Genomic DNA, 26,719 nt, shown 5'->3' on the forward strand with positions numbered 1-26,719 from the left:
CGCATCTAGGATGACAATTTCATTTTGGATCTGTGTAAGATACATTACCATAATTGTTATTTGTAAATGTTTACTATGTATTCTCGTTTTTCTGACAGTCTAAATCCTGGAGGCTATCCTGACTGTGAATCTATTGGAACGAAACATACATCTAATCTTATACGATTAAAAGAACTCAAGTAGCACTTTATTCAGAGCTGTAGTGAGAATCAGTTATAGAACTGCATCTCCACCCCTTGTTGCACGTGTTCGTTATGTTGCTGATTTGCAGGTGTACACGTGGCCCATTGAAGCATAGCGGGCAGTGAGTACAGTTGCTTTGTGAGTTTCAGATTCAACGCCGCTGTCAAAAGCACGAGTGCGGACGGTGGAAAAATGCTCGCCTGGAGAGAGAATTCCTACAGTAAAGGAGCAATTTTCTCTGTAACGGCTCTAAAGTTCGATCGCTGCGTGTAATTGTACCCGCTTCAGCGTAAAACGCCGGTCACAAGTGCGAAAAAATGACGCAACGACTGTTACACTTTTTGGAGTCCTCACGACCACCTGTATCAAAAGGCCAACGGCGGTTTCGTAGTTAACTAACAGCAGCCTGGTGATAGTGTCTCTGATATGCTGGGGATTTATATACATTCATTTCATTATCTTACTAGCAGTATTATGATCGTTCTGTGCCTGTTATACGCTTTTCGAATGATACACGTTCATACGTGTATCTGTATTGCTGCCACAACTTGTCCAAAAATCGAGACCATTATCACTATCAAAAGCTCCACGACCTCCAACATAAAATGGATCACGATAATAAAATCCGTAAACCATTCTAACACATGAGAATAAGGAAAGATGCAGGAATTAATTTCTGCAAGAGATCTTAACCACGATGCCTATAAGAAAGCTTTTAGTATATGCTAATAAAATGCTCAAATGTAGGTGAATTTCTAAGGGTCTAAACTGCTGAGGTCATCGGTCCCTTGACTTGAACACTACGTAAACTAACTTATGCTAACAACAAAACCCATGCCTATGCCCAAGGGAGGACTCGAACCTCTGGCAGAAGGGGCCGTCTATGCAAAATCTTAATTTATAATGGCCGACTTCATGGACGGTTCGACCACTTCTTTCTTTTACAATGGTTCCTCGTCGAAATCTTAAGACTCGCGTTTCCTCGCATTTAAGAGTAAATTACAAAAAAATGTTTCAAATGGCTCTGAGCACTATGGGACTTAACATCTGAGGTCATCAGTCCCCTAGAACTTAGAACTAATTAAACCTAACTAACCTAAGGACATCACACACATCCATGCCCGAGGCAGGATTCGAGTCTGCGACCGTAGCGGCCACGCGGTTACAGACTGAAGCGCCTAGAACCTCTCGGCCACTCCGACCGGCAGTTAATTTCCTTTCTCAAAACTACATGCTGATATTACCGACTCGACTGTTAACTGTATTATCAACGTTACGTTCCAAGTTCTTCACAGTAACACTTGTGGTATCAGATATGGTAATATTTCTTTAATCATCTGTCATGTTTAGTGGTAGATTCAGATATCTCAACTTTGTTGATACCTGTGGATAACCTTTCGCTTCCCAGTTTCCATATAAGTTGTGAACAACTGTTGAGGTTTTGCCGGATCCCATATTGTTCCAACTTCTGCGAATCTTCCACATGCACCACAAAATCAAATACCTTCGTTAAAACAAAAATAATATCTAATGTTGTCGACCCATTGTTCAGTCCTACTTGGGTCACACACACACACACACACACACATACACACACACACACAAATAAATAAATAAATTGCGTTTTCAGTGGATACTCTGAAGCAATACTGCAAATCTGGTAAATTATGTGTACTGAAATGTGACAAGTCTCATGAATACCACAAAACAGAACGGAACAGGACATCATTAAATATACACACAGACGACGAAAATAACTGTGTGGAGTTGTAGTATAGCCAGATCGCTACCAGCACGTTATTTAGAGAGAGATAAATGCAACAAAGTTCTTATAAAAAAGTTTTACTATGTTCTCATGACTTGCAAAGCTCAGTTTTTTTTTAATTGAAAACCTTCTCAGTTCTCTTTTTGAGACGAGAAGTCATTGTGCATAGTTACCTATGTCTTGGAGATAAAGGGAGAGGACATTCTGAGTGCAGTTCATTTGCATTCCATTGTGAACGGGAAGTTCGACTTGTGTACAGTGCTCACTCCGTCAGCACACATCGAAGGGTCACTTAAGCTTAGAGAGAATATTACTACCTCACCGCGAGATAGGTCGTCAGGATTGGAAGTTTGTCAGTTGAAATGGTGTACATCTGTCTCACTAGCAGTCAGCCGTTACCGACAGATAGTAAACGTTGTAGACCTCCCTCGTATTTGCTCACCGTCAGCAAAACCGGCTGATGTCATCTGCACACAAGTCATGGTTTCCTAGGTACACAAGGATGGCTGCGACATAAGTGCGCTCTGGCTTTCTGGTGGCAACTGCTATGTCTCTGACAACCCAGTTAATTTGAAGCCTTCGCCCCTGCAGCACCATAGGAGAGTAAATCGTTCATTAGGAATTATTTTACGAGTTTCTACTTAGAAGCAACTTAATTTCATTTACCTGTGAGCACAGTAGTTTAATCTTAACTTCATTGCGTGTTTCTGTATCTGCTATGCACATTTCAGCATATTATTAACTCACTGGTGTACTGTTTCGCCAACCTTAGTATGGATGGGGACAGACATTGTTCTGTTCAGATGCGAGCTAAGTTCGTGATCCTTCGTTCACAGCTCAAGGCAGTGATTGCTTCAGTCACAAAGCCTTAAGCTGTTGCCAGTAGGCACCCCTGGGGCGAGGAGAGGTGGGGGGCGACGATGAGGGGATCCAAGGAATATCAAGTCCAGAACGTTCCAAGTGTCGCCTGATCTGTGCACTACTGTCGTCACTCCTCTTACTAACTCCTCTCACCTGCAGTCGAGTGGTAGAATGTTCCAAGTCATGGCAGGCAGCAAAAGATTTTCCAGGTGGCTGATCGAAAGGCCTCCACAGTTCATCTAACATATACGTTTCTGACACTATATGTGAATGATAAGGATCCTGAGCTAGATGTAGTCAATTGTGCTGTTTCAGAGGAACGCTCTCAGCCTGCAAGATTCAGGCATTCACAAGTTAGTGGGGAGAGCTGGGAGTAGTTACGATCCTCAGTGTTGGGCGCTTAGAGGGGATCATTAGGGATATGGCTGCTAAGCAGGCGAACGAGCCCATTGTGAACTCTCTATGCATACTTGGGGAGTCATGCCAGCCGGCCGGTGTGGCCGTGCGGTTCTAGGCGCTTCAGTCTGAAACCGCGTGACCGCTACGGTCGCAGGTTCGAATCCTGCCTTGGGCGTGGATGTGTGTGATGTCCTTAGGTTAGTTAGGTTTAAGTAGTTCTAAGTTCTAGTGGACTGATGACCACAGATGTTAAGTCCCATAATGCTCAGAGCCATTTGAACCATTTTTGAGTCATGCCAAACGCTATGAAGACCACAGGATGCAGCCAACTGCTAACGGTGACTCATATCGGTGCCAATGACGTGTGTCAGTTGTGATCGGTAGACACACTTTATGGTTTCTCATGGCTGTCTGAATTTGTAGACTGCCAACTTAGCTTGCGAGGTAAAGGCAGAGCTCATGATATGTAGGGTTGGCGACAGGACGAATTGCGGACCTACGTACAGAGCTGAGGGGAGTGTCTGAATCACAGGCTCAGGAAGTTCTGTGACCGTGTAGGCTGCAGATTCGTTGACTTTTACCATAGGGTGGTGGGGTATCGTGTTACTCTTAACAGATTAGGGGTCTATTAGATACAGGAGGGGGCTATGCGTGTAGCGAAGACTGCTTAGAGTGGCCTGACCGGTTTCATAGGTTAGGAGGTCTCGGGAGAGAACTAACAGAGCTTTAGCCTCAAAGGATGCAGGGCAAACATGGGGACGAAGGTAGACCTAGAGAAAATAAGTATTACAGTAGTAACATGTCGTAGCTGTGTTGGGTAACAGCCAGAGCTCGATGTATTAATAGAAAGCACTGAAGCTCAAATCCATGTTGGAACTGTAAGCAGGCTAAACCAGAGATAAGTTCCATCGAAATTTACAAATAACCTAACGGTCTAGAGAAATGTTGGTTGTGGTGTGTTTATCGCTGTTAGAAATAGATTATCTTGTAGTGAAATGGAAAGCAGATCGTTCCTGTGGGTTAGTATAGGTAGAGGTTATGTTTGACTACCGTGGTAAATTAGTAATTCGTTCCACTTACCAACCTCTTGACTCAGATGACAAGTTATTCAAAAACTAGAGTATCATCTGAGATGGATACCCTACTAACACAGAAATTGTTTGTGACTAAGTGAGCCTACCATCAATATTTTGGCCGAAATACATGCCCAAAGCTTCAAGGAGGCATAAAACCTCATCCAAAATTGTAGGTATGTAAAGTCAACAGCGGCAAGACACTATCGTTTCCATCACTGCGTGGAAACGGAGTTACTAATTATGGTTTTTCAAAATTCCTTCACCAATAAAGACGAAGACAATATTCCAGAGTTCAAATCAAGAACAGCTGCCTACATGAGTAGCTTACAAGTCGATATCCTCAGGGCAGCGAAGCAACCCAATTCTGCGAATAAAGGAAAGTCTTCCGGTCCAGATTTTGTAACAGTTATGTTCCTTTCAGAGTATGCTGATTCAGTATCTACATACTTCGCAATCATACACAACCACTCGGAAAGATCCGTACCTAAAGAAGGGGAAGTTGAATAGACACAATAGTAAAATAAGAATAATCCACTGAATTAGAGAACAGTATAACTGACGTCGATGTATAGTTCGATATTGAAACGTATACTTTGTTAGAAAATCATGAATTACCTCGACGAAAATCATCTATTGACACAATCAACAAGGATACAGAAAATATCGCCTGTGTGCAACACGTCTGACTCTGTATTCTCAGGACGTAATGAACGCTATCGACATGGGATCTTAAATCGTTTATATATTTCTAGATTTATACACGGCGTCTTATAGCATTCCTCACAAGCAGGTTCTAATCTTATTGTGTGCCTACGTAGTATCGTCTCGGTTGTGCGACTGGGTTTATGATCTTCTGTCAGAAAGGACACATCTAGTAGTAATTGATGGAAAGTCATTGAGTAAAGCCCAAGTGATACCTGGCGTTCCCCAAGAAGGGTTATAGGACATCTGCTGTTCCTAATATATATAAATGATGTAGAAGACAATCTCAGTAATCCGCTTAGATTGCTTACAGATGACGCTGTCATTTACGGTCTAGTAAAGTCTTCAGAAGATCAAAACAAACTACAGAATGATTGAGACACGATACCTGTATAGTAAGAAAAGTGGTAATTAACCCTAAGTAATGAGATGTGTGACATCATCTGTAACAACTAAAACGGCTTCTGACATCAAATGTAACAGTTGTGTTACTAAATGTGACACTTCTGTCACTCAATGTAACTGGGTTTTCTCTTTTGATGCTGTCAATTGTCAGGATAGCATTCTAAAGCATTCTGTCAGGGTGAAAATATTAAATAAATTAACTTTTCTCTCTTAATAACATGTGGGCAGGGTGGGTTCTTCCTTGGCTCGGCTATGAGGTCGACCGAAACATCACTTTTACATAAGATAACTTTTATTGAAGATTTGTACAACTGTATCTTACGGGATGTTCTGGTTCGGAGAGCGGCAGCTGTGTTGTTTGTGAAGTCTTCTGCTGCGGCAGCGGCGGCGGCGTCTGATTACGCGTAGCGGTGTGTATCTCGTGTCGCCGTCTCGCCCAGCTGACTGGAGACGCGCAGCGTGAGGTGGCCGGTTTAACTATTGCGAGTGAAGTCGTGCATCGGATGGTCATACCTTGGATGTGGCGTCCCAGTGTTTCTCTTCTCTAAGCGGCCGTGTGTGTTGTGCGTCGACCAGCGGAGCGGCGCGGCGGGGCAAGGCCAGTGTCCAGAACTCGAACCACGGACTCCCGCTTGCCAGTCTTCGGCTGTCAAGTCTTCATCCCAGCTCACAGGTGACTGCTGAGGTGTGGCCGTCTCCTTCCCGTCCTCACGAGTAACCCGGGTACGTAAAAATCAGACTTCAAATACCTTTTAACTTTGTCTTGTGGCGCCGCGGCTGCTGCTTGCTATTCCATTACAGCGGCGGACTTGGTGCGTCTGTGCATGATGCAGTCTCTTCTTGCATGACGGTCTTCAGCACCGAAACTGACTGAAAACTACTGCTACTCTTCTTTTCTTCCTTCATCTCTCGTCTTCGTCTCTGTCCCCATCTCCGTCTTCGGCTTCGTCCCCGTCTTCATCTGTCGGGCCCACCGCGTCTCGCGTATTTATTCACTTCAGTTCACTGGAGGTGAACGACTTCACGGCCATTGCCTCTTCTGTCACGTTGAAAAGCTTCTCGAAGAATCTTCTTGACCTGGGTCATTGGCTCTTGGAATGTAGGCGGGGACCTCTGATCGCATGTGACGACTGAGAAACACGTGAGCCGGTCATTGCCTCTTCCATCACGTTGAAAAGCTTCTCGAAGAATCTTCTTAACGTCGGTCATTGGCTCTTGGAATGTAGGCGAGGGCCTTTGCTCACATGCGACAACTGAGAAACACGTGAGCCGGTCGGGCGATGCCCTGACGGCTGAATCGACAGCACCCGCTTATGTGGAACTTGCTGACTTCACGGTCATTGTCTCTGCTGTTCTGCCCGCTGAATGCCAGTATGTAACTCTCTAAACTAAACCAAGTTTTCCGTTTATATTCTAATTTCTAGTTCACTTTGATTTCACTAATTTATTTACTTAAGTACCACTCAACATTCCTCCACCCTTCGGAGAAATTCGCCCTCGAATTTACCACTCAACATTCCTCCACTCTTCACACGGAAAAAGCACAAGCACTGAAAACTCTCGACTTAGAAGATTACACACGCTTCACATTAAGTATGTGGAAAATACTTTATCACTTTACAAAAGCACTGTACTGTCAGGAATCACATAGTTCTTACATAAATGGTTGTAATAAGTGTAACAAATCTTGATGACAATGAATAAACAAAAAATAGATTTTGCACTTAGAAAATTACAGAGCAACAGCTGTTTAATCTACCCTATACTAATGCAAGAATATCTATTCTACAGTATTGTTTATGTTAACAAGAGACTGTTTAATAAAGAATGAAGTACAATAAAGAAAATTAATACATTAATGCTCAAAAGTAACTGCTGAAGTACACCAGTTAAGATTGTGGTATCCAGTTAACAGGGATTTCATGAAGTGGTATATTATTATTTGGCTTATTTTTTCGTCTTAAATATACGAAAACTGCACAAAGCAGAAACACCAACACAAAGGTTCCAGATATACCCGTTCCTAGCATTATAATTTTAGTTTTGTGTTCACCTTTTAATTTTAAGACATGTTGCATCATAACATTGGCATCAAATTTGCCTTGCTGTGAGTTTATGAACATATCTAATGACTTCAGAAGAGAACTGTCAAGGGAGTAATCGAGGTAGGATAGGTTTGATGTAGGAAATGCTTGCATGGCGTTTTCTGAAAAAAGCTAACAACATGGTTATGAACCTACAAACCTAGTAAAAACAAAAACAAAGAACAGAAGGAATACATTGTTAACTACAAGATCTACATGTTTCTACGTTCAACTTTTCTTTCTTAAAAAATAAACCATTATAATTTATTAATTATTTACATTTGTATACTGTCCACAGTCTACTAAGATTCAACTAGGACATTCGCACCCTTGAACGAAGATTGTATGGTGCCACGTCTGTATGTTGTGCTGGCGTGGCCACTCTTTTTCCTTTACGGGAACTTCCTCCAGCCTTCGGAAAAGCAGACACTATTGTTGAAGGAATTACATCTGGAGCGCCCTTGAAAGGTTTTAAACGACTTGCATGCACAATGGTAGTTCGGGTGGGCAGTTGCAATTTAACGTTGACTGGTGACGTGATCTCAATAATTTGGTAAGGACCTCTGTAGTTTGTTACAAATTTCTTCGTTTTTCCTTTCGCTATGTAAGGAGTTGAAAGCATAACCCACTGACCGATTTTGTAATTTGGATATTTAGCTTGGGTATTACCTAATCTTTCCTGTCGTTCCAAAGCCTTTGTATTAGATTTTTGAACCTTTTTCCATACATCCTTCATCATTCGACTGAAATCTCTTACTGTCTCTCCGACTTTTCCGTTTTTCTGCCTGATTACATCAAAAGGGGACGGCATTTTTCTCCCATAGACCACTTCATAAGGTGACATGCCAGTTGCTTCATACGTTTTGGCGTTGTATACCGACACGATTATTGGTAAATACGTATCCCAATTAGAATGTTGTTCGTTAATATAATAACTAAGCATCTTGCCAATTGTCTGATGAACTCTTTCTGTGCGCCCGTTGCACTGAGGGTGTAACGGAGTTGTGCGTAATTTACGTATTTTTAGTAAAAGGCATAGCTGTTTCATTAATTCAGACATAAAATTAGATCCCTTATCTGTGATAATAGCTTCAGGTACGCCAAATTTAAGTATCCAGTTGTTAACTAAAGCTTGGGCAACTGTATTTGCTTGCTGATCTGGGAGACTCACCATAGCTAGATAGCGTGAAAAGTGATCTATAATTGTAAGAACATACTTATTACCAGCAGGTGTTTTATGAAATGGCCCGTAGAGATCCAGTCCACAGATTTGAAATGGACATGAAACCTCGGGGAGCCTCTGTAAGGGTATTTTTGAACGAGAAAGTTCAGCTCGTTGTGCGCACGCAATGCAATTACGAACGTACTGCGCAACATCCTGCTTTCTGGTTTGCCACCAAAATCGCTCTGCTACTCGTCTTTCGGTTGTCCGCTGTCCACCGTATCCTGCAAGGATATGATCGTGGGCCTCTGCCATTATTTCTTGTCTAAGGTGTTGGGGAACAACAATTCGCGGTCCAAGTTTTGTTTTACGGCATAATACACCATCTTCAAAGCAAAATTGTTTTTGAGTTGCGTATTTTTTACATTCTGTATCCTCATCTTTTGCCTTTCTCCAGTCCTCAGTATCTCGGCCTGTTGCTTCCAAAAGTGCTATTTTCCGACTTAGGCAATCTGCATTTGTGTGTTTTTTGCCTGGTTTATGGATAACTTCGAAATCCATTTCGGAAAGACATAGGGCCCAACGGGTAAGACGACTAGATGGATCCTTTAATCCAAGCAACCATTTTAAAGAAGCGTGGTCTGTAATAACCTTGAATTTCCTGCCATACAAGTAGCATTTAAAGTATTTGATACCATAAATAACACTTAACAATTCTTTCTCCATTGTGGAATAATTTCTTTCTGCCGTTGTTAGTTGTCTCGAAGCATAGGCTATGGGGTGTTCCGCGCCATTAATATTCTGACTCAAAACAACTCCTACTGAATGACCACTTGCGTCACAGGATAAAATAAATTCTTTATTAAAATCTGGGTAGGCTAATACAGGACTGTGTGTTAACTTATCTTTAAGGGTTTGAAATGCTGATTCACAATCTTCAGACCAATGAAATTTTGCACCCTTTTTCAACAATTGGGTTAAGGGTCGGGCAATTTCAGCAAAATTTTGAACATATTTTCGGTAATACGATGCGAGACCAATGAAACTTTGTACTTCCTTAACGCGTTGTGGTGTTGGGAAGTCCTTAACTGCCGAAATTAATCGAGGATCTGTTTTAATTCCTTTTTCACTAATGACATGCCCTAGGTATGTAACCTCTGTCAATGCAAAACTACATTTTTCCATATTTAATGTTAATTTAGCTTTTCTAAGTCTCTGAAAAACATTACGCAGACGCACAGCATGTTCATTAATGTCTCTGGAGAATACAATAATATCGTCTTGATATACACAACATTGCTGAGTTTTGAGTCCTCGCAATAATCCATCGAGTAGTCTTTGAAAAGTTGCTGGTGCATTTTTCAAACGGAAAGGCATTCTTTTAAATTGCCAGTGGCCTCCAGGGGTAGAAAATGCTGTTTTATGCCTATCTTCAGGTGCAACTTCCAATTGATGATATCCGCTACGCGAATCGATTGTTGAAAAGTATTTACTGTTACCCAAACTGTCAATGATATCTGTAATGTTTGGAAAAGGATAAACATCTGAGATAGTTTGTTTGTTAAGGTGTCTGTAGTCACAACAAAATCTATATCGTTTCGTACCGTCGGGAGACTTCTTTGGAATAATTACGATATTTGAATTATAAGGAGAATCAGAATATTCTATAATTCCATTTTTTAGATGCTGTTCTATAAATTCATCCAGTACTGGCTGTAAGTGATGCGGAACTCTATAAGGCTTCCTATAAACTGGGGGGCTATTCCCTGTTGGGATCCTATGCTGTGTGATGTCTGTTGCTGGCAATGGACCTTCTGCATTAAATAAATCTTGGAACTCAACTAAAACTGCTTCTATCGTGTCTCTATCCTTTCCTTTCAAATGCTCAATCTTCTGGCGCAATGCGGTTTTATAGGCGTCTGGTTTCTGACCATCATTAATATCTGACCAAATGAAATCTTCTTCTTCAAAAGTACTGACTGTAGCTACTAATATTCCCTTATGCAACTCTTTGTCCTCCACTCCGAAATTGTCAATATGCACCGGTACTTTTCTTTCTCCCTCAACGTCTCGAACCCGTACAACACTCCTACGTACAAAACAATGTGATACATCTAATTCCTCATTTTCCTCTAAAGGCTCTATTAGACACACTGTATCTGTAGGTACTTCGTGGTCAACGGTCATCCAGAGAAGTTTTCCTGAGCCAGATGGTATCTGATCCCGCGAATCAACCTTCAAGGACGTCGCACGCAGTATAGTTGATTTCGCCTTCCGGTTAGGGAAATCTTGCGGCAGAGGGCCCTTTGCAGCGGTGTCACCTAGCTGAAACACTATTCCGCTAAGTTCTACAGTTTGCTGTCTGAGGTCGATTTTAGCGTGATGTTTATTCAGGAAATCCAACCCTAGGATCGCGTCGTACCCGTCAGTTACCTTTGTTACCACTTCTACATCTTCCTGAAATTGTACACCGTGAATATAGAAAATCAATGATGTACATCCTAATGACTTAACTGTACCTCCTCCTACTCCACTCAATCTATACCTTGAAGGGTCATATTTCTTTTCTCCAATACATTCATTACTTACTATTGAGACGTTTGCGCCTGTATCAACTAGTATCCTTGCCTCTTTATCCTGTATGGTAGCAGATAACCAGCATTCCGCCTTCACATTCGTCTTAATGGCATGAAATTTTATTGGGAACGCCTGGCGGCGGCTCCGACATTCCCGTTTGAGTTTAACTGATTTCTATTTCCAAAAACTTTCTTAGACCTGCATTCCTTGAATGTGTGACCTATTCTTTGACAATTAGTGCATTGAGGTTGTCTGCAGTTTTTTGCTATATGTCCGTGTCGATCGCACCTAAAACATCGTACTCCTGCTGAAAATATATTTCGCTTCTCCTTATATCTGGTGGCAATGTCAATTTCTTCAAAAGCTGTCGCCACAGATACAGCTTCTGCTAAATTTTTAGGAAACTCTGCCCTGACACGACGGGACGTTTCAAGAGGTAACCCACGTAAAAATGTATCCAGAGCTCTATCTTCTGCCTCTTGTAAAATAACCTTATTTGCTTCATCACTAGTTGTCAACTGATAGGTGTTAATATTAACTTTTCTAATCCTATCTACAAAGCTTTCTAACGACTCGTTTTGCCCCTGAGTGATAGTGTTTAATTTTTCCCTATAAAATCTACAGCTGTTCTGTTTTTGAAAACGTTTAAGCAATCCTTTCATCAATTCTTCAAATGTTGGAGCATTCCGTAATTCTTCATGGTATAAGACGTGTGCTTTAGCCTCTCCTGTCAATCTTAACTTTGTCATTTGTAAGAGCTGTTCATCTGACCATGATCCTAACTTTGCAGCTGCTACTAAATCATCAAAAAAGGCTGTTATGTCCTCGCCAGGTTTACCTGAAAAAGGAGTTACTAAGGCTGCTGCTGAGGAATCTAGGGTGGGAGGGATTGAACTGGTTTGCCTAACCTCACACAACTGCTTAAATAATGCATTATTATCATTTCTGAGCTGTGCTATTTGATTAACTAGGCTCTGAATAGCTTCGTCAGTAGAAACCGCTTGTGGTGCTGACTCTGACTTTGTACGATTTCGTGTCATCATTTTACAAACTGTTAGTTACACAATCTACCTATACTGAATTTAAAAGATGTTTACATATTTCCGACAAACTCTTAAAATCATGAGAGAAAATACACTTCTAAATAAAGAAAATATTACGACTGCTATGCAAACCTCTATCCCTTTACACATTAAAAAATACTAACTGAGAACCTTTAGTGACTGTCATCCACACCTCATATTGAGCCAAGGGTTTTTTCTCTGACACCAAATGTAACAACTAAAACGGCTTCTGACATCAAATGTAACAGTTGTGTTACTAAATTTGACACTTCTGTCACTCAATGTAACTGGGTTTTCTCTTTTGATGCTGTCAATTGTCAGGATAGCATTCTAAAGCATTCTGTCAGGGTGAAAATATTAAATAAATTAACTTTTCTCTCTTAATAACATGTGGGCAGGGTGGGTTCTTCCTTGGCTCGGGTATGAAGTCGAATGAAACATCATTTTTACATAAGATAACTTTTATTGAAGATTTGTACAACTGTATCTTATCGGATGTTCTGGTTCGGAGAGCGGCAGCTGTGTCGTTTGTGAAGTCTTCTGCTGCGGCAGCGGCGGCGGCGGCGGCGGCGGCGGCGGCGTCTGATTACGCGTAGCGGTGTGTATCTCGTGTCGCTGTCTCGCCCAGCTGACTGGAGACGCGCAGCGTGAGGTGGCCGGTTTAACTATTGCGAGCGAAGTCGTGCATCGGATGGTCATACCTTGGATGTGGCGTCCCAGTGTTTCTCTTCTCTAAGCGGCCGCGTGTGTTGTGCGTCGACCAGTGGAGCGGCGCGGCGGGGCAAGGCCAGTGTCCCGAACTCGAACCATGGACTCCCACTTGCCAGTCTTCGGCTGTCAGGTCTTCATCCCAGCTCACAGGTGACTGCTGAGGTGAGGCCGTCTCCTTCCCGTCCTCACGAGTCACCCGGGTACGTAAAAATCAGACTTCAAATACCTTTTAACTTTGTCTTGTGGCGCCGCGGCTGCTGCTTGCTATTCCATTACAGCGGCGGACTTGGTGCGTCTGTGCATGATGCAGTCTCTTCTTGCATGACGGTCTTCAGCACCGAAACTGACTGAAAACTACTGCTACTCTTCTTTTCTTCCTTCGTCTCTTGTCTTCGTCTCCGTCCCCGTCTTCATCTGTCTTCATCTGTCGGGCCCACCGCGTCTCGCGTATTTATTCACTTCAGTTCACTGGAGGTGAACGACTTCACGGCCATTGCCTCTTCTGTCACGTTGAAAAGCTTCTCGAAGAATCTTCTTGACCTGGGTCATTGGCTCTTGGATTGTAGGCGGGGGCCTCTGATCGCATGTGACGACTGAGAAACACGTGAGCCGGTCATTGCCTCTTCCGTCACGTTGAAAAGCTTCTCGAAGAATCTTCTTAACGTCGGTCATTGGCTCTTGGAATGTAGGCGAGGGCCTTTGCTCACATGCGACAACTGAGAAACACGTGAGCCGGTCGGGCGATGCCCTGACGGCTGAATCGACAGCACCCGCTTATGTGGAACTTGCTGACTTCACGGTCATTGTCTCTGCTGTCGCTGAATGCCAGTATGTAACTCTCTAAACTAAACCAAGTTTTCCATTTATATTCTAATTTCTAGTTCACTTTGATTTCACTAATTTATTTACTTAAGTACCACTCAACGCATCCACATGGGCACCAAACATAAATCGTCAAATTTCGGTTTCACCGTACATCGCAGAAATCCTGAGGCTGTTGATTCAACTAATTATCTAGGGATTATAAATACGAACACCTTACACTGGAACAGTCGCACAGATATTCTGCGTTTTATTGGCTGAATGCTTGGTTGATGCAACAAGTCCACTACAGAGATCCCCTAGGCTACACTTGGCCTCTGCTGCAGTACTGCTGTGTGATATAGAATCATTACCAGGTTGGACTGACAGAATGTTTTATATATAAGAGCTTGTTTTACATAACGTGAAATAGGGGAGAGAGTCACACAGATGTGACACGCGAGTTGAGATAACAGTAATTAAAACAAGGGCATTGTCCATTACTTCTAGTTTTTTTTTCACGAAATTTCCGTCACCAATTTTATCCTCCGAATGCGAAAATATTCTATACTAGAGAAACTATCATCTTAATTAGATAAGAGAAATCAGAGCTCGCACGGAAGGATTCAAGTGCTCGTTTTCCCCGTGCGCTGATCGAGAGTAGAGCGTCAAGGAAATAGTTTAAAACTGGTTCGATGACCTCCTTGCCAGGCATTTAAGTGTGAACTGCAGAGTAGTGGTGTAGTTCTGGATGTACGCAACTGTCGTCACAGTACCTATTTGGCCGCTAGGAACGCAGTACAAAAAACACTACAAATCTAAAGGCATCGAAGGTAGTGTCTAAGAGAACACCTACAATGAAAACTGGATCAGTGGCATCGGTTTATCTTCACTGACGGGAACCAGGACGCTCTGATGCCTCGCACACGTCATAGAAGAGTGTGGACGCGACCATGTACCAATATATCAAGCATGAAGTGCCGCAGGTATATGAATCAGACATGTTTAAGGCTAGTGCCTTTCGTTGTACTCCGTACGCCGGACGCCACTAATCATCAAGAGTAACATACTGCTACAGGTCCATCTCTGTCAGTTCCCCAGAAACGTTAGACTGGCACCAAATTCTGAGTAAAGCATGTATCACTGTCCTACAGCTGGTCTGCAGACGAACCCACAATCAAAACAAACACTCATTCTATAGTTTATAGCAACATTATAAGGACAAGGGAAAGGATGGATATAATGCAATAAATGAACACAATGGCTTCCATCCCTTTCCCAGAGACTGACTATACTATACATACACTATGACACATACAACACACATACTATGATTAAAACGTCACATAAAATCACTGTCACAGGGTACAGTTGACACAGTAATGAGATGGAACCGTTAGTTCCGTCTTATCTCTTCCTCATAGAAGAAATAATGTACTGAGTCTGTCCTTGGAACGGAAGGACAGAGTCAAACATCTTTTTCTATTAGCTACTATTACAAAGAGAGGCCCTAGCCCCAAATGAGGTTGCTTCACTCTTAATTCACTAACAGTTTAATAATCTATCACAAAAATAGCCCACAAATAGTTAAAAATATTTTATGACCCAATCTGGTCAATTTTTTTTACAGAAAGACATCATGACTAACATCTGTTAAACAAAATACCAAACTCATTAACATTACACATATGAAATCGTAATTATTGATATCTAATTCTTTTAAATGCTTATGAAGATTGCCTCATATAACCTGCACTAGAATATAAATGCATGATCTCATATACAAGTTACAAGAAAGTAAACTATTTGAATGGCATTTCCATTGTTTTGTGAAACAAAATTTACAAATGCAAGAATTTTTTATATATAGTCACCATGTTGCATTACAAGCACATAAGGCCAGTTGGCTCTGCCCAGCACAAATAAACAGTAGAATTTAAAATATCACAATTGTATAATGATATAAATCAAATTCTCATCAAAGCTGTTTTGAAAAGGGTAAAATAGCTACCAATAGACTCAAACATGTCTAAGTGCCCAATATAAACTACAGACAGAAGAATCTCGAAATTTCAACTCTAATGTGGCAAGCAAATAGAACGTATATTAACCCCATGATTAGCTCAACATAATCAAAGCTGTACTCATGTGCCTGATACTTTCCATTACCTCCTCTAACCAGACATTACTATTCCTTTGTGACAGTTTATTACAGTGTCTGGAAACTATCTACAGAACATTCTGTGTTCATTAATTACTTTCAGCGAACAATAATAATCCGTGGCATCTCTTGTGTTGCATGTACATGGTAGATTAATCAACCACAGAATATTCCAACCATCATTTCAAGCTTCAGTAAAATGACACGAAAACTAATACTCATGACTAATAATGTAACTTCAATACAACCCTCCAAACATATCTAATATGAATAATGATAAATTTACGCCAAGGGGATAAATAAGGCTGTTCTTCAATATAAGTAAACACTTGAGAAAAGATTTACACAAGACAACAGCTAATTGATTAGCGTACTAGACACAGCTTAAACATTTTTTAAACTCTTACATCAGAATATAAAATAACTTTTGATTTACGAAGCATTCCAAATAAACTATAAACTATTATACAGGGGAGGCCTGGGTTATAGTAGCAAAGGACTTGCCGTCAAAGGTACTTGGAGGATGGCTAATAAGGACCACTCGAATTTTCACATAAATGCGAGAAGGGTCATATCATGCTGCTACTGTTAATCTGTTACGATCTTGTCTTCTCGACCCTACTACATATAAACTGAAGTTCTCCTCATAATTACTGCACCCTCATTGTACGATTTCGTCACAGTGTCAATTTTTCATTTCACTCCAAAACCAGAGATACCACATGTATTACAGTCTTGCTCACTCATGCTACATGGTAAACAACTAAGGAAAAAAAAAACACCTCCATGTGTCACTGTCTGAAGTATTATATTTCCACTAGTCAAATGTGCAATAGTTCACATAACTAGCCATTGATCCAACAGACTAGGACTGACCATCGTTTTGACTGTTCCAACAACAACTACAACTTCTCAAACGCCTCTGCTGTCAGAGTTCCTGTTCGTATATTTTCTTCTACTGTTCGCTTCAAAACCTACTTTTCATTAACCACGTTCATTCACCTATTCTTGCTAAAGATAATCCCCCTTTCTGACGCTTTTCGAACGAAGTTCATACCCTCCAAACATCTTTACTATCAGAGTCCTTGTTTACATATTTTGCTGCTCCAACTCGTTACAAATGAGACTTTAGGCCAACCATGTCCATTTCATGACACAAAACATCATAGCATATTGCTTTCTGGCTTAGATATGATACACACCTTTCTTGAAATGCGTTCTTGTTAGCCTGCCATACGAAAGTTGTGGATGCACACGGTCCCACACTGCTGCCTGTGGGATTCCGAGCGCGTCCTCCACACCAGCAAGGCCCATGAGAAAGAAGGCCGCGGTGCGTATGTCACGAAGCTAGGCCTGAGCTCGCTGCCTCGATTAACTCAGCAGACCAAATACGTTTCTAAACATGTTAACTCGCAATTGGATGTGTACATACTATCGAGGATTGAATCTTCTTCTTGAATCTGGTAGTATGAAGTCTTGCTGCATACTAGTCGTACAACAAAATTTTAGATCACTTCTCGACATAAATGGTATAACGGTTTGTTTTTTGCATTTAGTCTCTTCTGTGCAACAGTCCTCATTTCATACATGAAATAGAACCCTATGCAGCTGATAATCATTTTCACATTTTTTAGTTTTATTGTACCCCAGTACAGACGTAACAAATTATTAGCACGCCTATGCAGGACTAATAACAGTAAGGTTCCATAATAATGGATTCCAGTAGAAGATGCAATCTCGTTTGTACATACACACACTGTTACGAATTAAGAGGTGTAGAAACACAGCTGTTTTGTTGAGTTGAACGAGCGAACTTTGCCTACCTTCGTGACGTACGTGCCGCAGCCTGTCTTTCTCGTAGAGTTTGCACACTAGCCGGGTGACGTGGCAGGAATCGCCCTTATGTAGACAGGTGCGTGATACGTCAGCGTCTGTGTGCTTTGTTCCCACGGTCATAGCCACAGCGATCGCCCAGCGCGCCCCTCCATCGGCTTGCCGAGTGTCAGTGGACCTGTTTTCGACCGCACGGCAGACCCTCACAGCATTCCGTTATGGGCAGCGGCCGACGTCGCTTCTGAGCAGTCACCCTTTCTCTCTCTCTGTCTCTCTCTCTCTCTCTATCTCTCTCTCTCTCTCTATCTCTCCCCCCCCCCCCTCGGCGTCTGTGGATTACTTGCAACATTCATATACTGTACTTGGAGATTAGCATTAAATCATCGTAATCATACCTTCCACAGAAACATTCTGGTCTCACTGCAAACGTCTCTAGTTTTTGTAACCTTGACAATACCTCGTAACTACTTGATGTCAAACATTTTGTTACACATTTTTCAACTTGAAACTACTTCCATTATTCATATTAATCTGGCAAGAAATGAGCAGAAAGCTCCTCAACATATAAGTGCAAATAATATTACTTCAGTGCTTCTTTCTAGCAAATGTTTACATCTTTCCCCTGTAACTGATAATGATCACTCCACTCAGGAAAACTACGTGATGCTAATAAAAGATCACTTCTCAAATCACCTTCAGAATTTGTTTACATACTGGAAGTCCCTTTAATTTACATTATAAACATATCAGTATAGCCCAAATGTGCCACAACAGCATGTATTTCCTGCGAAATCAAAACTTTCAAAAAGAGATCCATCTCTCTAGCCATCTACAAACTTCTTAAGTACTACAATCGTATGTGCTCTACAATGCACATTTTATTCAAGATTGCTAGTACATATCTGTAATCTGGACAAGTTAATTTACCTACTTTCATCTAATGATTCACAATACGTTAACAGGGAAAGGGAAACATTTTATGGTGATTCACTATTTAGGTTTTCATGGAGAATGGAAAAGTGATAGGTAAATTGAACTATTCAAGAAGTTACCCATCACCAACTTGTGGGGCGGCGGGTGGAGATTAATGTTGTTAATAATATTTTGTGTTTGTAATGTAGAAAAGATGCATTTCCCGGCCGATTACCATATGTGGGGCGGCGGGTGGAATTAATTGTTATATAAATGTTCATATTATTTACGCTGTTGTTTTGCCGTTCTCAACACTGGCTCTCTAACTACAATTTTGGCAACCAGAAAGTGATTAGCAAAATGTGAAGCCTGTAATTAGAATTCCTAGTGCCCACTTCATCTGAGAAATACACTTATTGCTACAGCTTATAGTTCTGAGGAATTAGGAAATTGTCTGGGATTCATAATCAAAAAACGATCCTGTAAAAACGTTCGCTATATTCTGAAAGTCACAGATCAAAAAAAAAAAAAAAAAAAAAAAGAATCCAGACAATCCAACTACCAGAGCAGTTCAGAGTCTAATGCGCTGATGCAACTATAACTGTTCAAATTAAATGTTTAAGTGAATGCTCCCCATAATTTGATGATAATGTTCATCAAACGCCACGCTAAATAATGGTAGAATGTTTGTCCCGTGGCGGCACGTGAAAATACGACATACGCAAACTGAAGATAGGTCATTGAAGTCATCCCAGAATTAACACTTCACTCGAAAATGATTTCATGGTTACGCGTATCCCGAGTAACTTAATACGGCATCCGAGGCTGTTTATAGCAATGATACCTACGCGACGCGACTCCCGACACAGATGGTGTGCTATTCAGCGTCTGGAGAGAACTGGGGCCTTACTCTCTCGCGCAGCGTTCTTATATATAAAGCCGCGGTGCGGACGGCTACGGGAACGCCTGATCAAATCGGCTCTCCCGACTAGCCACTGGGCTAGTAATGCACTACTTCAAGTTATTGAATAAATCATTACTTCCTTTGCTGATGGCCGATGAAGCTCTCAATTTAAATGTGCAATCAGCAGACAGATAAGTAATCATAATAAACGTCTGACGTGGCTAAGTCAATTATTTTGGGCGAGAAAATTAATTTAATTACACTACACGCAGTAGACGAGCTCTGAACTTGCCCTTTGGAGATACGCTATCGCTATAGTTTTACAGTTATTCAATTGAAATTTCTGACATCTTTATGAATATAGCGGATCTCCCTTCTACTTAAATGTAAACACCCTAGCCTTATTTATTCGCCTACTTAATCTATCTTGCTTCCTTAATTTCTAAGACAAAAATCAGAAAATTATGAATTTCAACTAAAATTTTAATTTGTGAGATCCAAAATACTATTTCTACTAAATTATTATGAAAAAGGAATCTAAATATAAATTTTTAAGTTTCTAGCTCTTTTCTGTTGCGCCAATGATTTTTATAGAAAAACGTCCAAATTTCGAAAATGTTTAAAGTTATTGAACTGATATTCAACACATATTGATTTAGTCTTACTCCTGACATGCTAGAAACGTTTCAGGTTATTTACTTGATTTTTAAAGTATTGCGCAACATTTATGACGTCAGAGCTAGGCTGGCACACAATGGAAAGACTGATGTGAATTTTATACGGCGTGAGTAGGCTGCTTTCCTACAAACTCGGTAGTAATCTAGTCCTGTTATCAAAACGGTCTTGTCTAATATTTGAGGCAATCATTCTTTATATACTTTTTATCTAAAGAAAATAGATCATTTAGCGAAAACTTTGCACACTTATCAGTTACCTCATATGACCACCGAACTGTAAGATTATTGATCTTGATAAAGAAATAATTCACAGTTATAGGCATACTGACTCGACTACCTCATATGAGCAAATCCATATCATATTCCACATGCATATCAGACAACGTAACATAACAAAACAAAACAGTGATTTTTTCTTACAGACGCCTTCAAAATGAACATACAAATTATCGGATACGATGTTGTTGTTATCTTCAATCTAAAGACTGGTTTGATTCAGCCCTCTTCATCCCCACATAAATTCTTCACTCTACATCCTTCTGAATCTGCTTGCTGCATTCTTCTCTTGGTCTCCCTCTGCGGATTTTATCCCCCTACGCTTCCCTCCAATACTAAACTGGTGATCCCTTAAAGCATCAGAACGTGTCCTATCAACCGAACCCTTCTTGTAGTCGGGTTGTACTACAAATTTCTCTTCTACCCAGTTCTATTCAGTACCACCACATTAGTTACGCGATCTACCCATCAAATCTTTGGCGTTATTCTATAGCGCAGCATCTCAAATTCTCTTCTTATCTAAACTGTTTATTGTCCATGTTTGACTTACATACATGGCTACACTCCACACAAATACTTTCAGAAAGGACTTCTTGACGTTTAAATCTGTAGTCTATGTTACAAATGTCTTTTCTTCAGAAACGTTTTTCTTGCTATTGCAAGTCTACATTTTATATCCTCCCTACTTCGACCATCATCAGTTACTTTGCTTTCCAAATAGCAAAACTCATCTACTACTTTAAGTGTCTCATTTCGTAATGTAATTCCCTCAGTATCAACTGATTTTATTCGACTTCATTCCACAATCCTCGTTTTGCTTCCTTTGACTTTCACCTTATATCCTGTTTTCAAGGCACTGTCCATTCCGTTCAACTGCTCTTCCTAATCCTTTGCTGTCTCTGACAGACGTACCATGTCATCGAAAAATCTCAAAGTTTTTATTTCTTCTCCCTGGACTTTAATTCCCACTCCAGATATTTCTTTTGTTTCCTTTACAGCTTGCTCAACATATATATTGAATAACATCGGGGATAGGCTACAACCATGTCTCACTACCTTCTCGACCACCGAATCCCATTCGTGCCCCTCTACACTTATAACTGCCATCTGGTTTCTGTACAAATTATAAACAGCCCTTTGCTCCGGGTATTTTACCCCTGCCACCTTTGAAATTTGAAAGAGTATTCCAGTCAACATTGCCAAAAGCTTCTCTGAGTCTACAAATGCTATAGACGTAGGTTTATCCTTCCTTAACCTATCTTCTATGAGAGGTCGTAGGGTCTGTATTGCCTCGCGTGTTCCTACATTTCCACGGAATCCAAACTGATGTTCCCCGAGATTAGTTTCTGTCAGCTCTTCCACTCTTCTTTAGGGGATTCGTGGTACAATTTTGGAACCGTGACTTATTAAACTGATAGTTCGGAAGTTGCACACCTGTCACCACCTGCTTTCTTTGGAATTGGAATTACTATATTCTTCTTGAATTCTGCGGGTATTTCACCTGTCTGATACATCTTGCCCACCAGTTGGCAGAGTTTTGTCAGGACTGGCTCTCCCAAGGCCATCAGTAGCTCTAATGGAATGTAGTCTACTCCTAGGATCTTTTAGGGCGTAAGTCTTTCGGTGCTTTGTCACATTCTTCACGCAGTATCATAACTCTCTTATCATCTACTGCTCATACTGCACCTTTTCCGCTTCGTTTTATCTAACCATCGCTGTAACTATCTTCAAGAGAATGCCATGGTTGAGGGAGAGGATTGGGGTATGTAATTCATTCTTCCTTCATTTAGTTTCGAAAGTAGATCCCTTCTAATGCTCTCATCCTTACCACACCTGTCTGCACAATACATTTTAGACATTCTGTTACAATTTGCTAAACCAGCTGAAATCAAAAATACACACCATTAATCATGCCATACCTTTTCCGTTTACACGTACAGTCACATTATACAGAAATTCCAAAGTTATAATCCAGTTGTAGGGTGTCATAATTTTTACTCTTCATCTGATGTCGCCTGTTTATACTCCCTTCTGAATGGTGTTTGGCTCCTACCACACCTTACTCTAAACAGTAAACAGCTGTACGATAGTCATCACATCTTCCTTTGATCATCATTCACTCCTAGCATTTACATTGGCTATGTTACACTCTACTTTCTCTGAAACTTCGTCCTCCAATCTCAGGGTTCCGTCGAACCAAATCGTCTCTATAGCCACAAGTATTCTTATCCCAACACCATGTCTCCCTCTGCGCAACAGATCAACTCCTATGCGCACCATTCTTCCATGGGTATAAACATAGGCCGAAAAAAAGAGAAACACATAAAATCCCTGTTCTCTTTTAGGGCTAATAATACACTAGTCCCTTCAACAGAGTATTCCTCACAACGCTCGTCAAATATTCTCAAGTGTACCATTACATAATATCAGCCTAACTTAAAATCCAACCAGCGTCCAATTTTCACTTAATACTGAACCGAACATCAAACTACTGGCATTCTACATTCTTTACTTCCGAAACATCTTGAACAGCAGAAGACACGCCCTTGTTATGATAGTTTTCATTCTCTGAACGGCTTCGCATTCGAGATATGATGCAGTCCTCGTGATTTCTTACTTCTAGGTGTTTCAGTTTCCACAGCGTTTGTGTGGACAACCTTTCATACTCGAAAAGGGCTTACATATAAGTTAACGAACTTACTAGCTAAAAAATCTGTGTTTCTCAGACAAATGGTGATCCTTGGTCTGTCTTCTTTACCTACTTAATGCCTCTTTCTCAATTTCTTTTTATTCTCATATTGACTATTTCTAAGTGTGTCTGCCTACCACTTGGTTGAAAATTTAATATTTCTCTCACTGTATCTGGGGTGGTTAATTCTTTACTACTGCAATCAGACACATACCTGTAGCTCTAGGTGGCATTTCACTGATGACATTTTGAAACCCTTCCAAGGATACATCCCAGGTAAGATGAAGTCTGTTACAAGAAATATGACATAACATACCCAGTTCTTTAATTACTTTCCTAACTGGGTTTAGTGTCGAATGGAATTTTGACATAAATACTATTCTAATCCTATTTCTCCTCATTACAGATTGCCATAACTTCAATGTGTATTGCGGTCCATTATCTGCAGTTACTTTCTTAACGTGACTCACGTTTCTGAGGAACAATCTCACAAAAGCTACTGCCAATGTTCATGTTGTTGCTTTTCACAAGAGAACGAACGTTACATATTTGGACACCAATTCTACAACTACAAACATATTGGTGCCATTAATTCTACGGGATAGTGGGCCAAACAGGTCTGTCACCGCGAATTCTTTGAATCGTGCCGGTGCAATAGGACAGTGGTGCTTTGCATCAGATAGTAATACCAGAACAATTTATTCACTATCTTGTCTGGAATACCGACTATCCAACTGGGTTTATCTGGCTGTCGTCAATAAAACAGAATTCTACCTCTTATCAAACAGAACCTTCTTAGGCTGTCTTCGTCTATGTGGCTCAAGATTTCTTTGATCGTTCACGGGACAGGAATTTTATCCTGTTCCCTTCCTATATTCGTTACAAACGCTTCACCTCTCATATACATCAGATCGATTACATTCCCATTAAGATCGGTACCATTGCCTGGTGTCAACGTTTTGGGGCCATGGAATTTAAACAACCTTAAATCTGAACTCCTATAAGTACATTGCACATCCCATTTAACGTTTATGCGTTAGTTTTGCGGACTTGAGAAATTACAGCGTCTTACGATCAGTGCAAATCTTCGTCTCACGTCCAAAGTAGTAATATGTGAACTTGGTAAAACCTCACACGATCTCATACTCCTCTAGTTCGGTGATAGTGTACAGTTGGTCCGCTTCATTCAGTAGTCGACCTGTAAATTCAGTCGGCTACAATATTACTTCTTCATTCTCTTCATACTCCAGAGATAGGGCAAGACCAAATCCATATTGTGAGCTATCGGTGGACATAATAATTTTGTACTGAGACCTTGCTGAACGAAAATGGGAGCGGACAGAAGTGTCTTTTTTAACATTTCAAATTCTTTTTGTGCGGTTTCGGCCCATATCCATACGATTTCCTTGCCCGTGAAACTACATAACAGAAGCGTTGTTATGCATTTCACCCTTATCAACCTTTTATGAAAGTTAATTAGCCCAAGATATGCATGAACACGCCTTTTTGTTGGATTTTTATATGAGTTTACACCAGGTTCGATGATCCGTTGTTCCAACCTAGATTCGATTTCGTTTGTTACTTTCTGCCTGTTTTCCAGTGGCACAATCGACGGTCGCACAAAAACGGTCAATGTGGTTTAACTTGAAACCTGTATGTAGAATTCTCTATTGTTCCTGTACACGCAAAGACCACCTGCTTATTTCTTTCTAGAACTTCCTTCGATTACTAAAGCACTTTTTTCTGTCTCTGTGTGTCCTAACTTCTCATTAATAGATGCCGTCGTATTGTTTCGTACTTCGTTAATTTCTCGTGCAGTTCTTTATGCCGTCTGTAATCATCGCCATACCGTGCCCCTGAACGCACAGACAACTTAAGTGGCTCTATCACAGTACATCCTGCGCTCAGTGTTTCATCAGACCTCAAATTGACGTGTTGCTCATTAGTAATCAACATGGCAAATCCACACCTTAGATTTAGATTCGCTTCATATTTTCGTAGGACTTCTAATCCGAATATTGTTTCATCGTTTCCACTATAAGTTTTCCCGTGATCAAAAATACTACAGTTAATATAGGTCCTTGACACACAAAATCTACCCGAGTCTGATAATTAACATCTACGCTCTTTCTCAGTTCAGCGTCGCTAACTTTAGTCTTCTGTAACGGCAACGTTGCCCACTTACTTCCTCCATCACAAAAATAAAAATATCCTCACGTAGCTCCGAGGGCTAAGTACCAGAGCTCAAAATACATGGTATAATTACATTATTGACAAATACACTAATTATAGGAAACTGTAAATGAACCCACTTCCTCACTCTCGTCTAACTATAGGAAACTTTAAATGACTCAACCTCCTCGCTGTCGTCTAACAATACCTCTCTCGTCTCTCCGTAATCTATGTACATCACCTGTCTCATATTTATTCCACTTTCAGACTCGCGTATCACTTCTTTTAGTCACCTCGTCTCACTTGTCTCTTCTTGTTACCTAATATTATGGCAAGGATCAGCTGGCCATATTTCAACCGATTCTCGGGGTGACTGATTCCCATTTCTCAGTCTGTTTTCGTAATTATTACGCCTATTGTTCTTGTGAGAATGGTTTCCTCATGTTCCGTGCCCTGTATTCCCACGCCCATTATAGAAATTGCGGTACGGTACATAGTTTGGTCTTCTGTCTCTCCAATGTCTATGTTGTTCGGAAGAACATTGTCTCTACGTATCTCATTTAACGAGCTTAAACTTGATTCGTAACTCAGTCCTCGTAACAGCTGTTGAAATGATACTACGTCTTCCATGTTTCGTCCTGCAATGATTATTTCTCGTCGCAGTTTAGGTGGTAACTTTAATAAACAAATCCTAATTAATCTTGTAGCCACGTTAGACGCATTTAAATACTGGTTCTACTTGTGGAAAAAAATTCACTGGATCTCGATCCCTACTGCCATTACAATTTTCTTTCATTAATATGTTAAACATGATTCTGGGCTGTATGCTTTTGTACTCCGCAACAGTTGTCATATGTGAGGCCGTGCGTAACACGATTTGAATTCTTGCACCCGCTTCCTCGCGTAAATGATTACACACAAATCAAATTTCCATAGCATCTCCCCACGATGTAGGCGTGCATTTTGAAAATGCGTTATCCATACGCAAGGGTATTGCTGCTTATTCACATCTGGATAATGTGAATACTACAGTACTGACAGAAAGTGACGCTTACATTGCTGGAGCTGTGTCTTCAGGCGATCATCTCATGTTACACAATGGCCTCTGATTCAGTAAGTCTCCTCTTATTCAAATTTTTCACTTCACCATTATCATCTGAATCAATCTCACTAGTAGCACTCGCGTTTCCGTTATTCAGCTTCAATTCTGTCAAATATTCATGATTACGGCTATTTATCTCGATATGTGCTTGTTGAAACCGCACTATTTACCATAATTCTTGACTATCATTAGTTGTTGCTGAC

Source organism: Schistocerca serialis, chromosome 3 (assembly GCF_023864345.2).
Source record: "Schistocerca serialis cubense isolate TAMUIC-IGC-003099 chromosome 3, iqSchSeri2.2, whole genome shotgun sequence".
NCBI classification, from domain to species: domain Eukaryota; kingdom Metazoa; phylum Arthropoda; class Insecta; order Orthoptera; family Acrididae; genus Schistocerca; species Schistocerca serialis.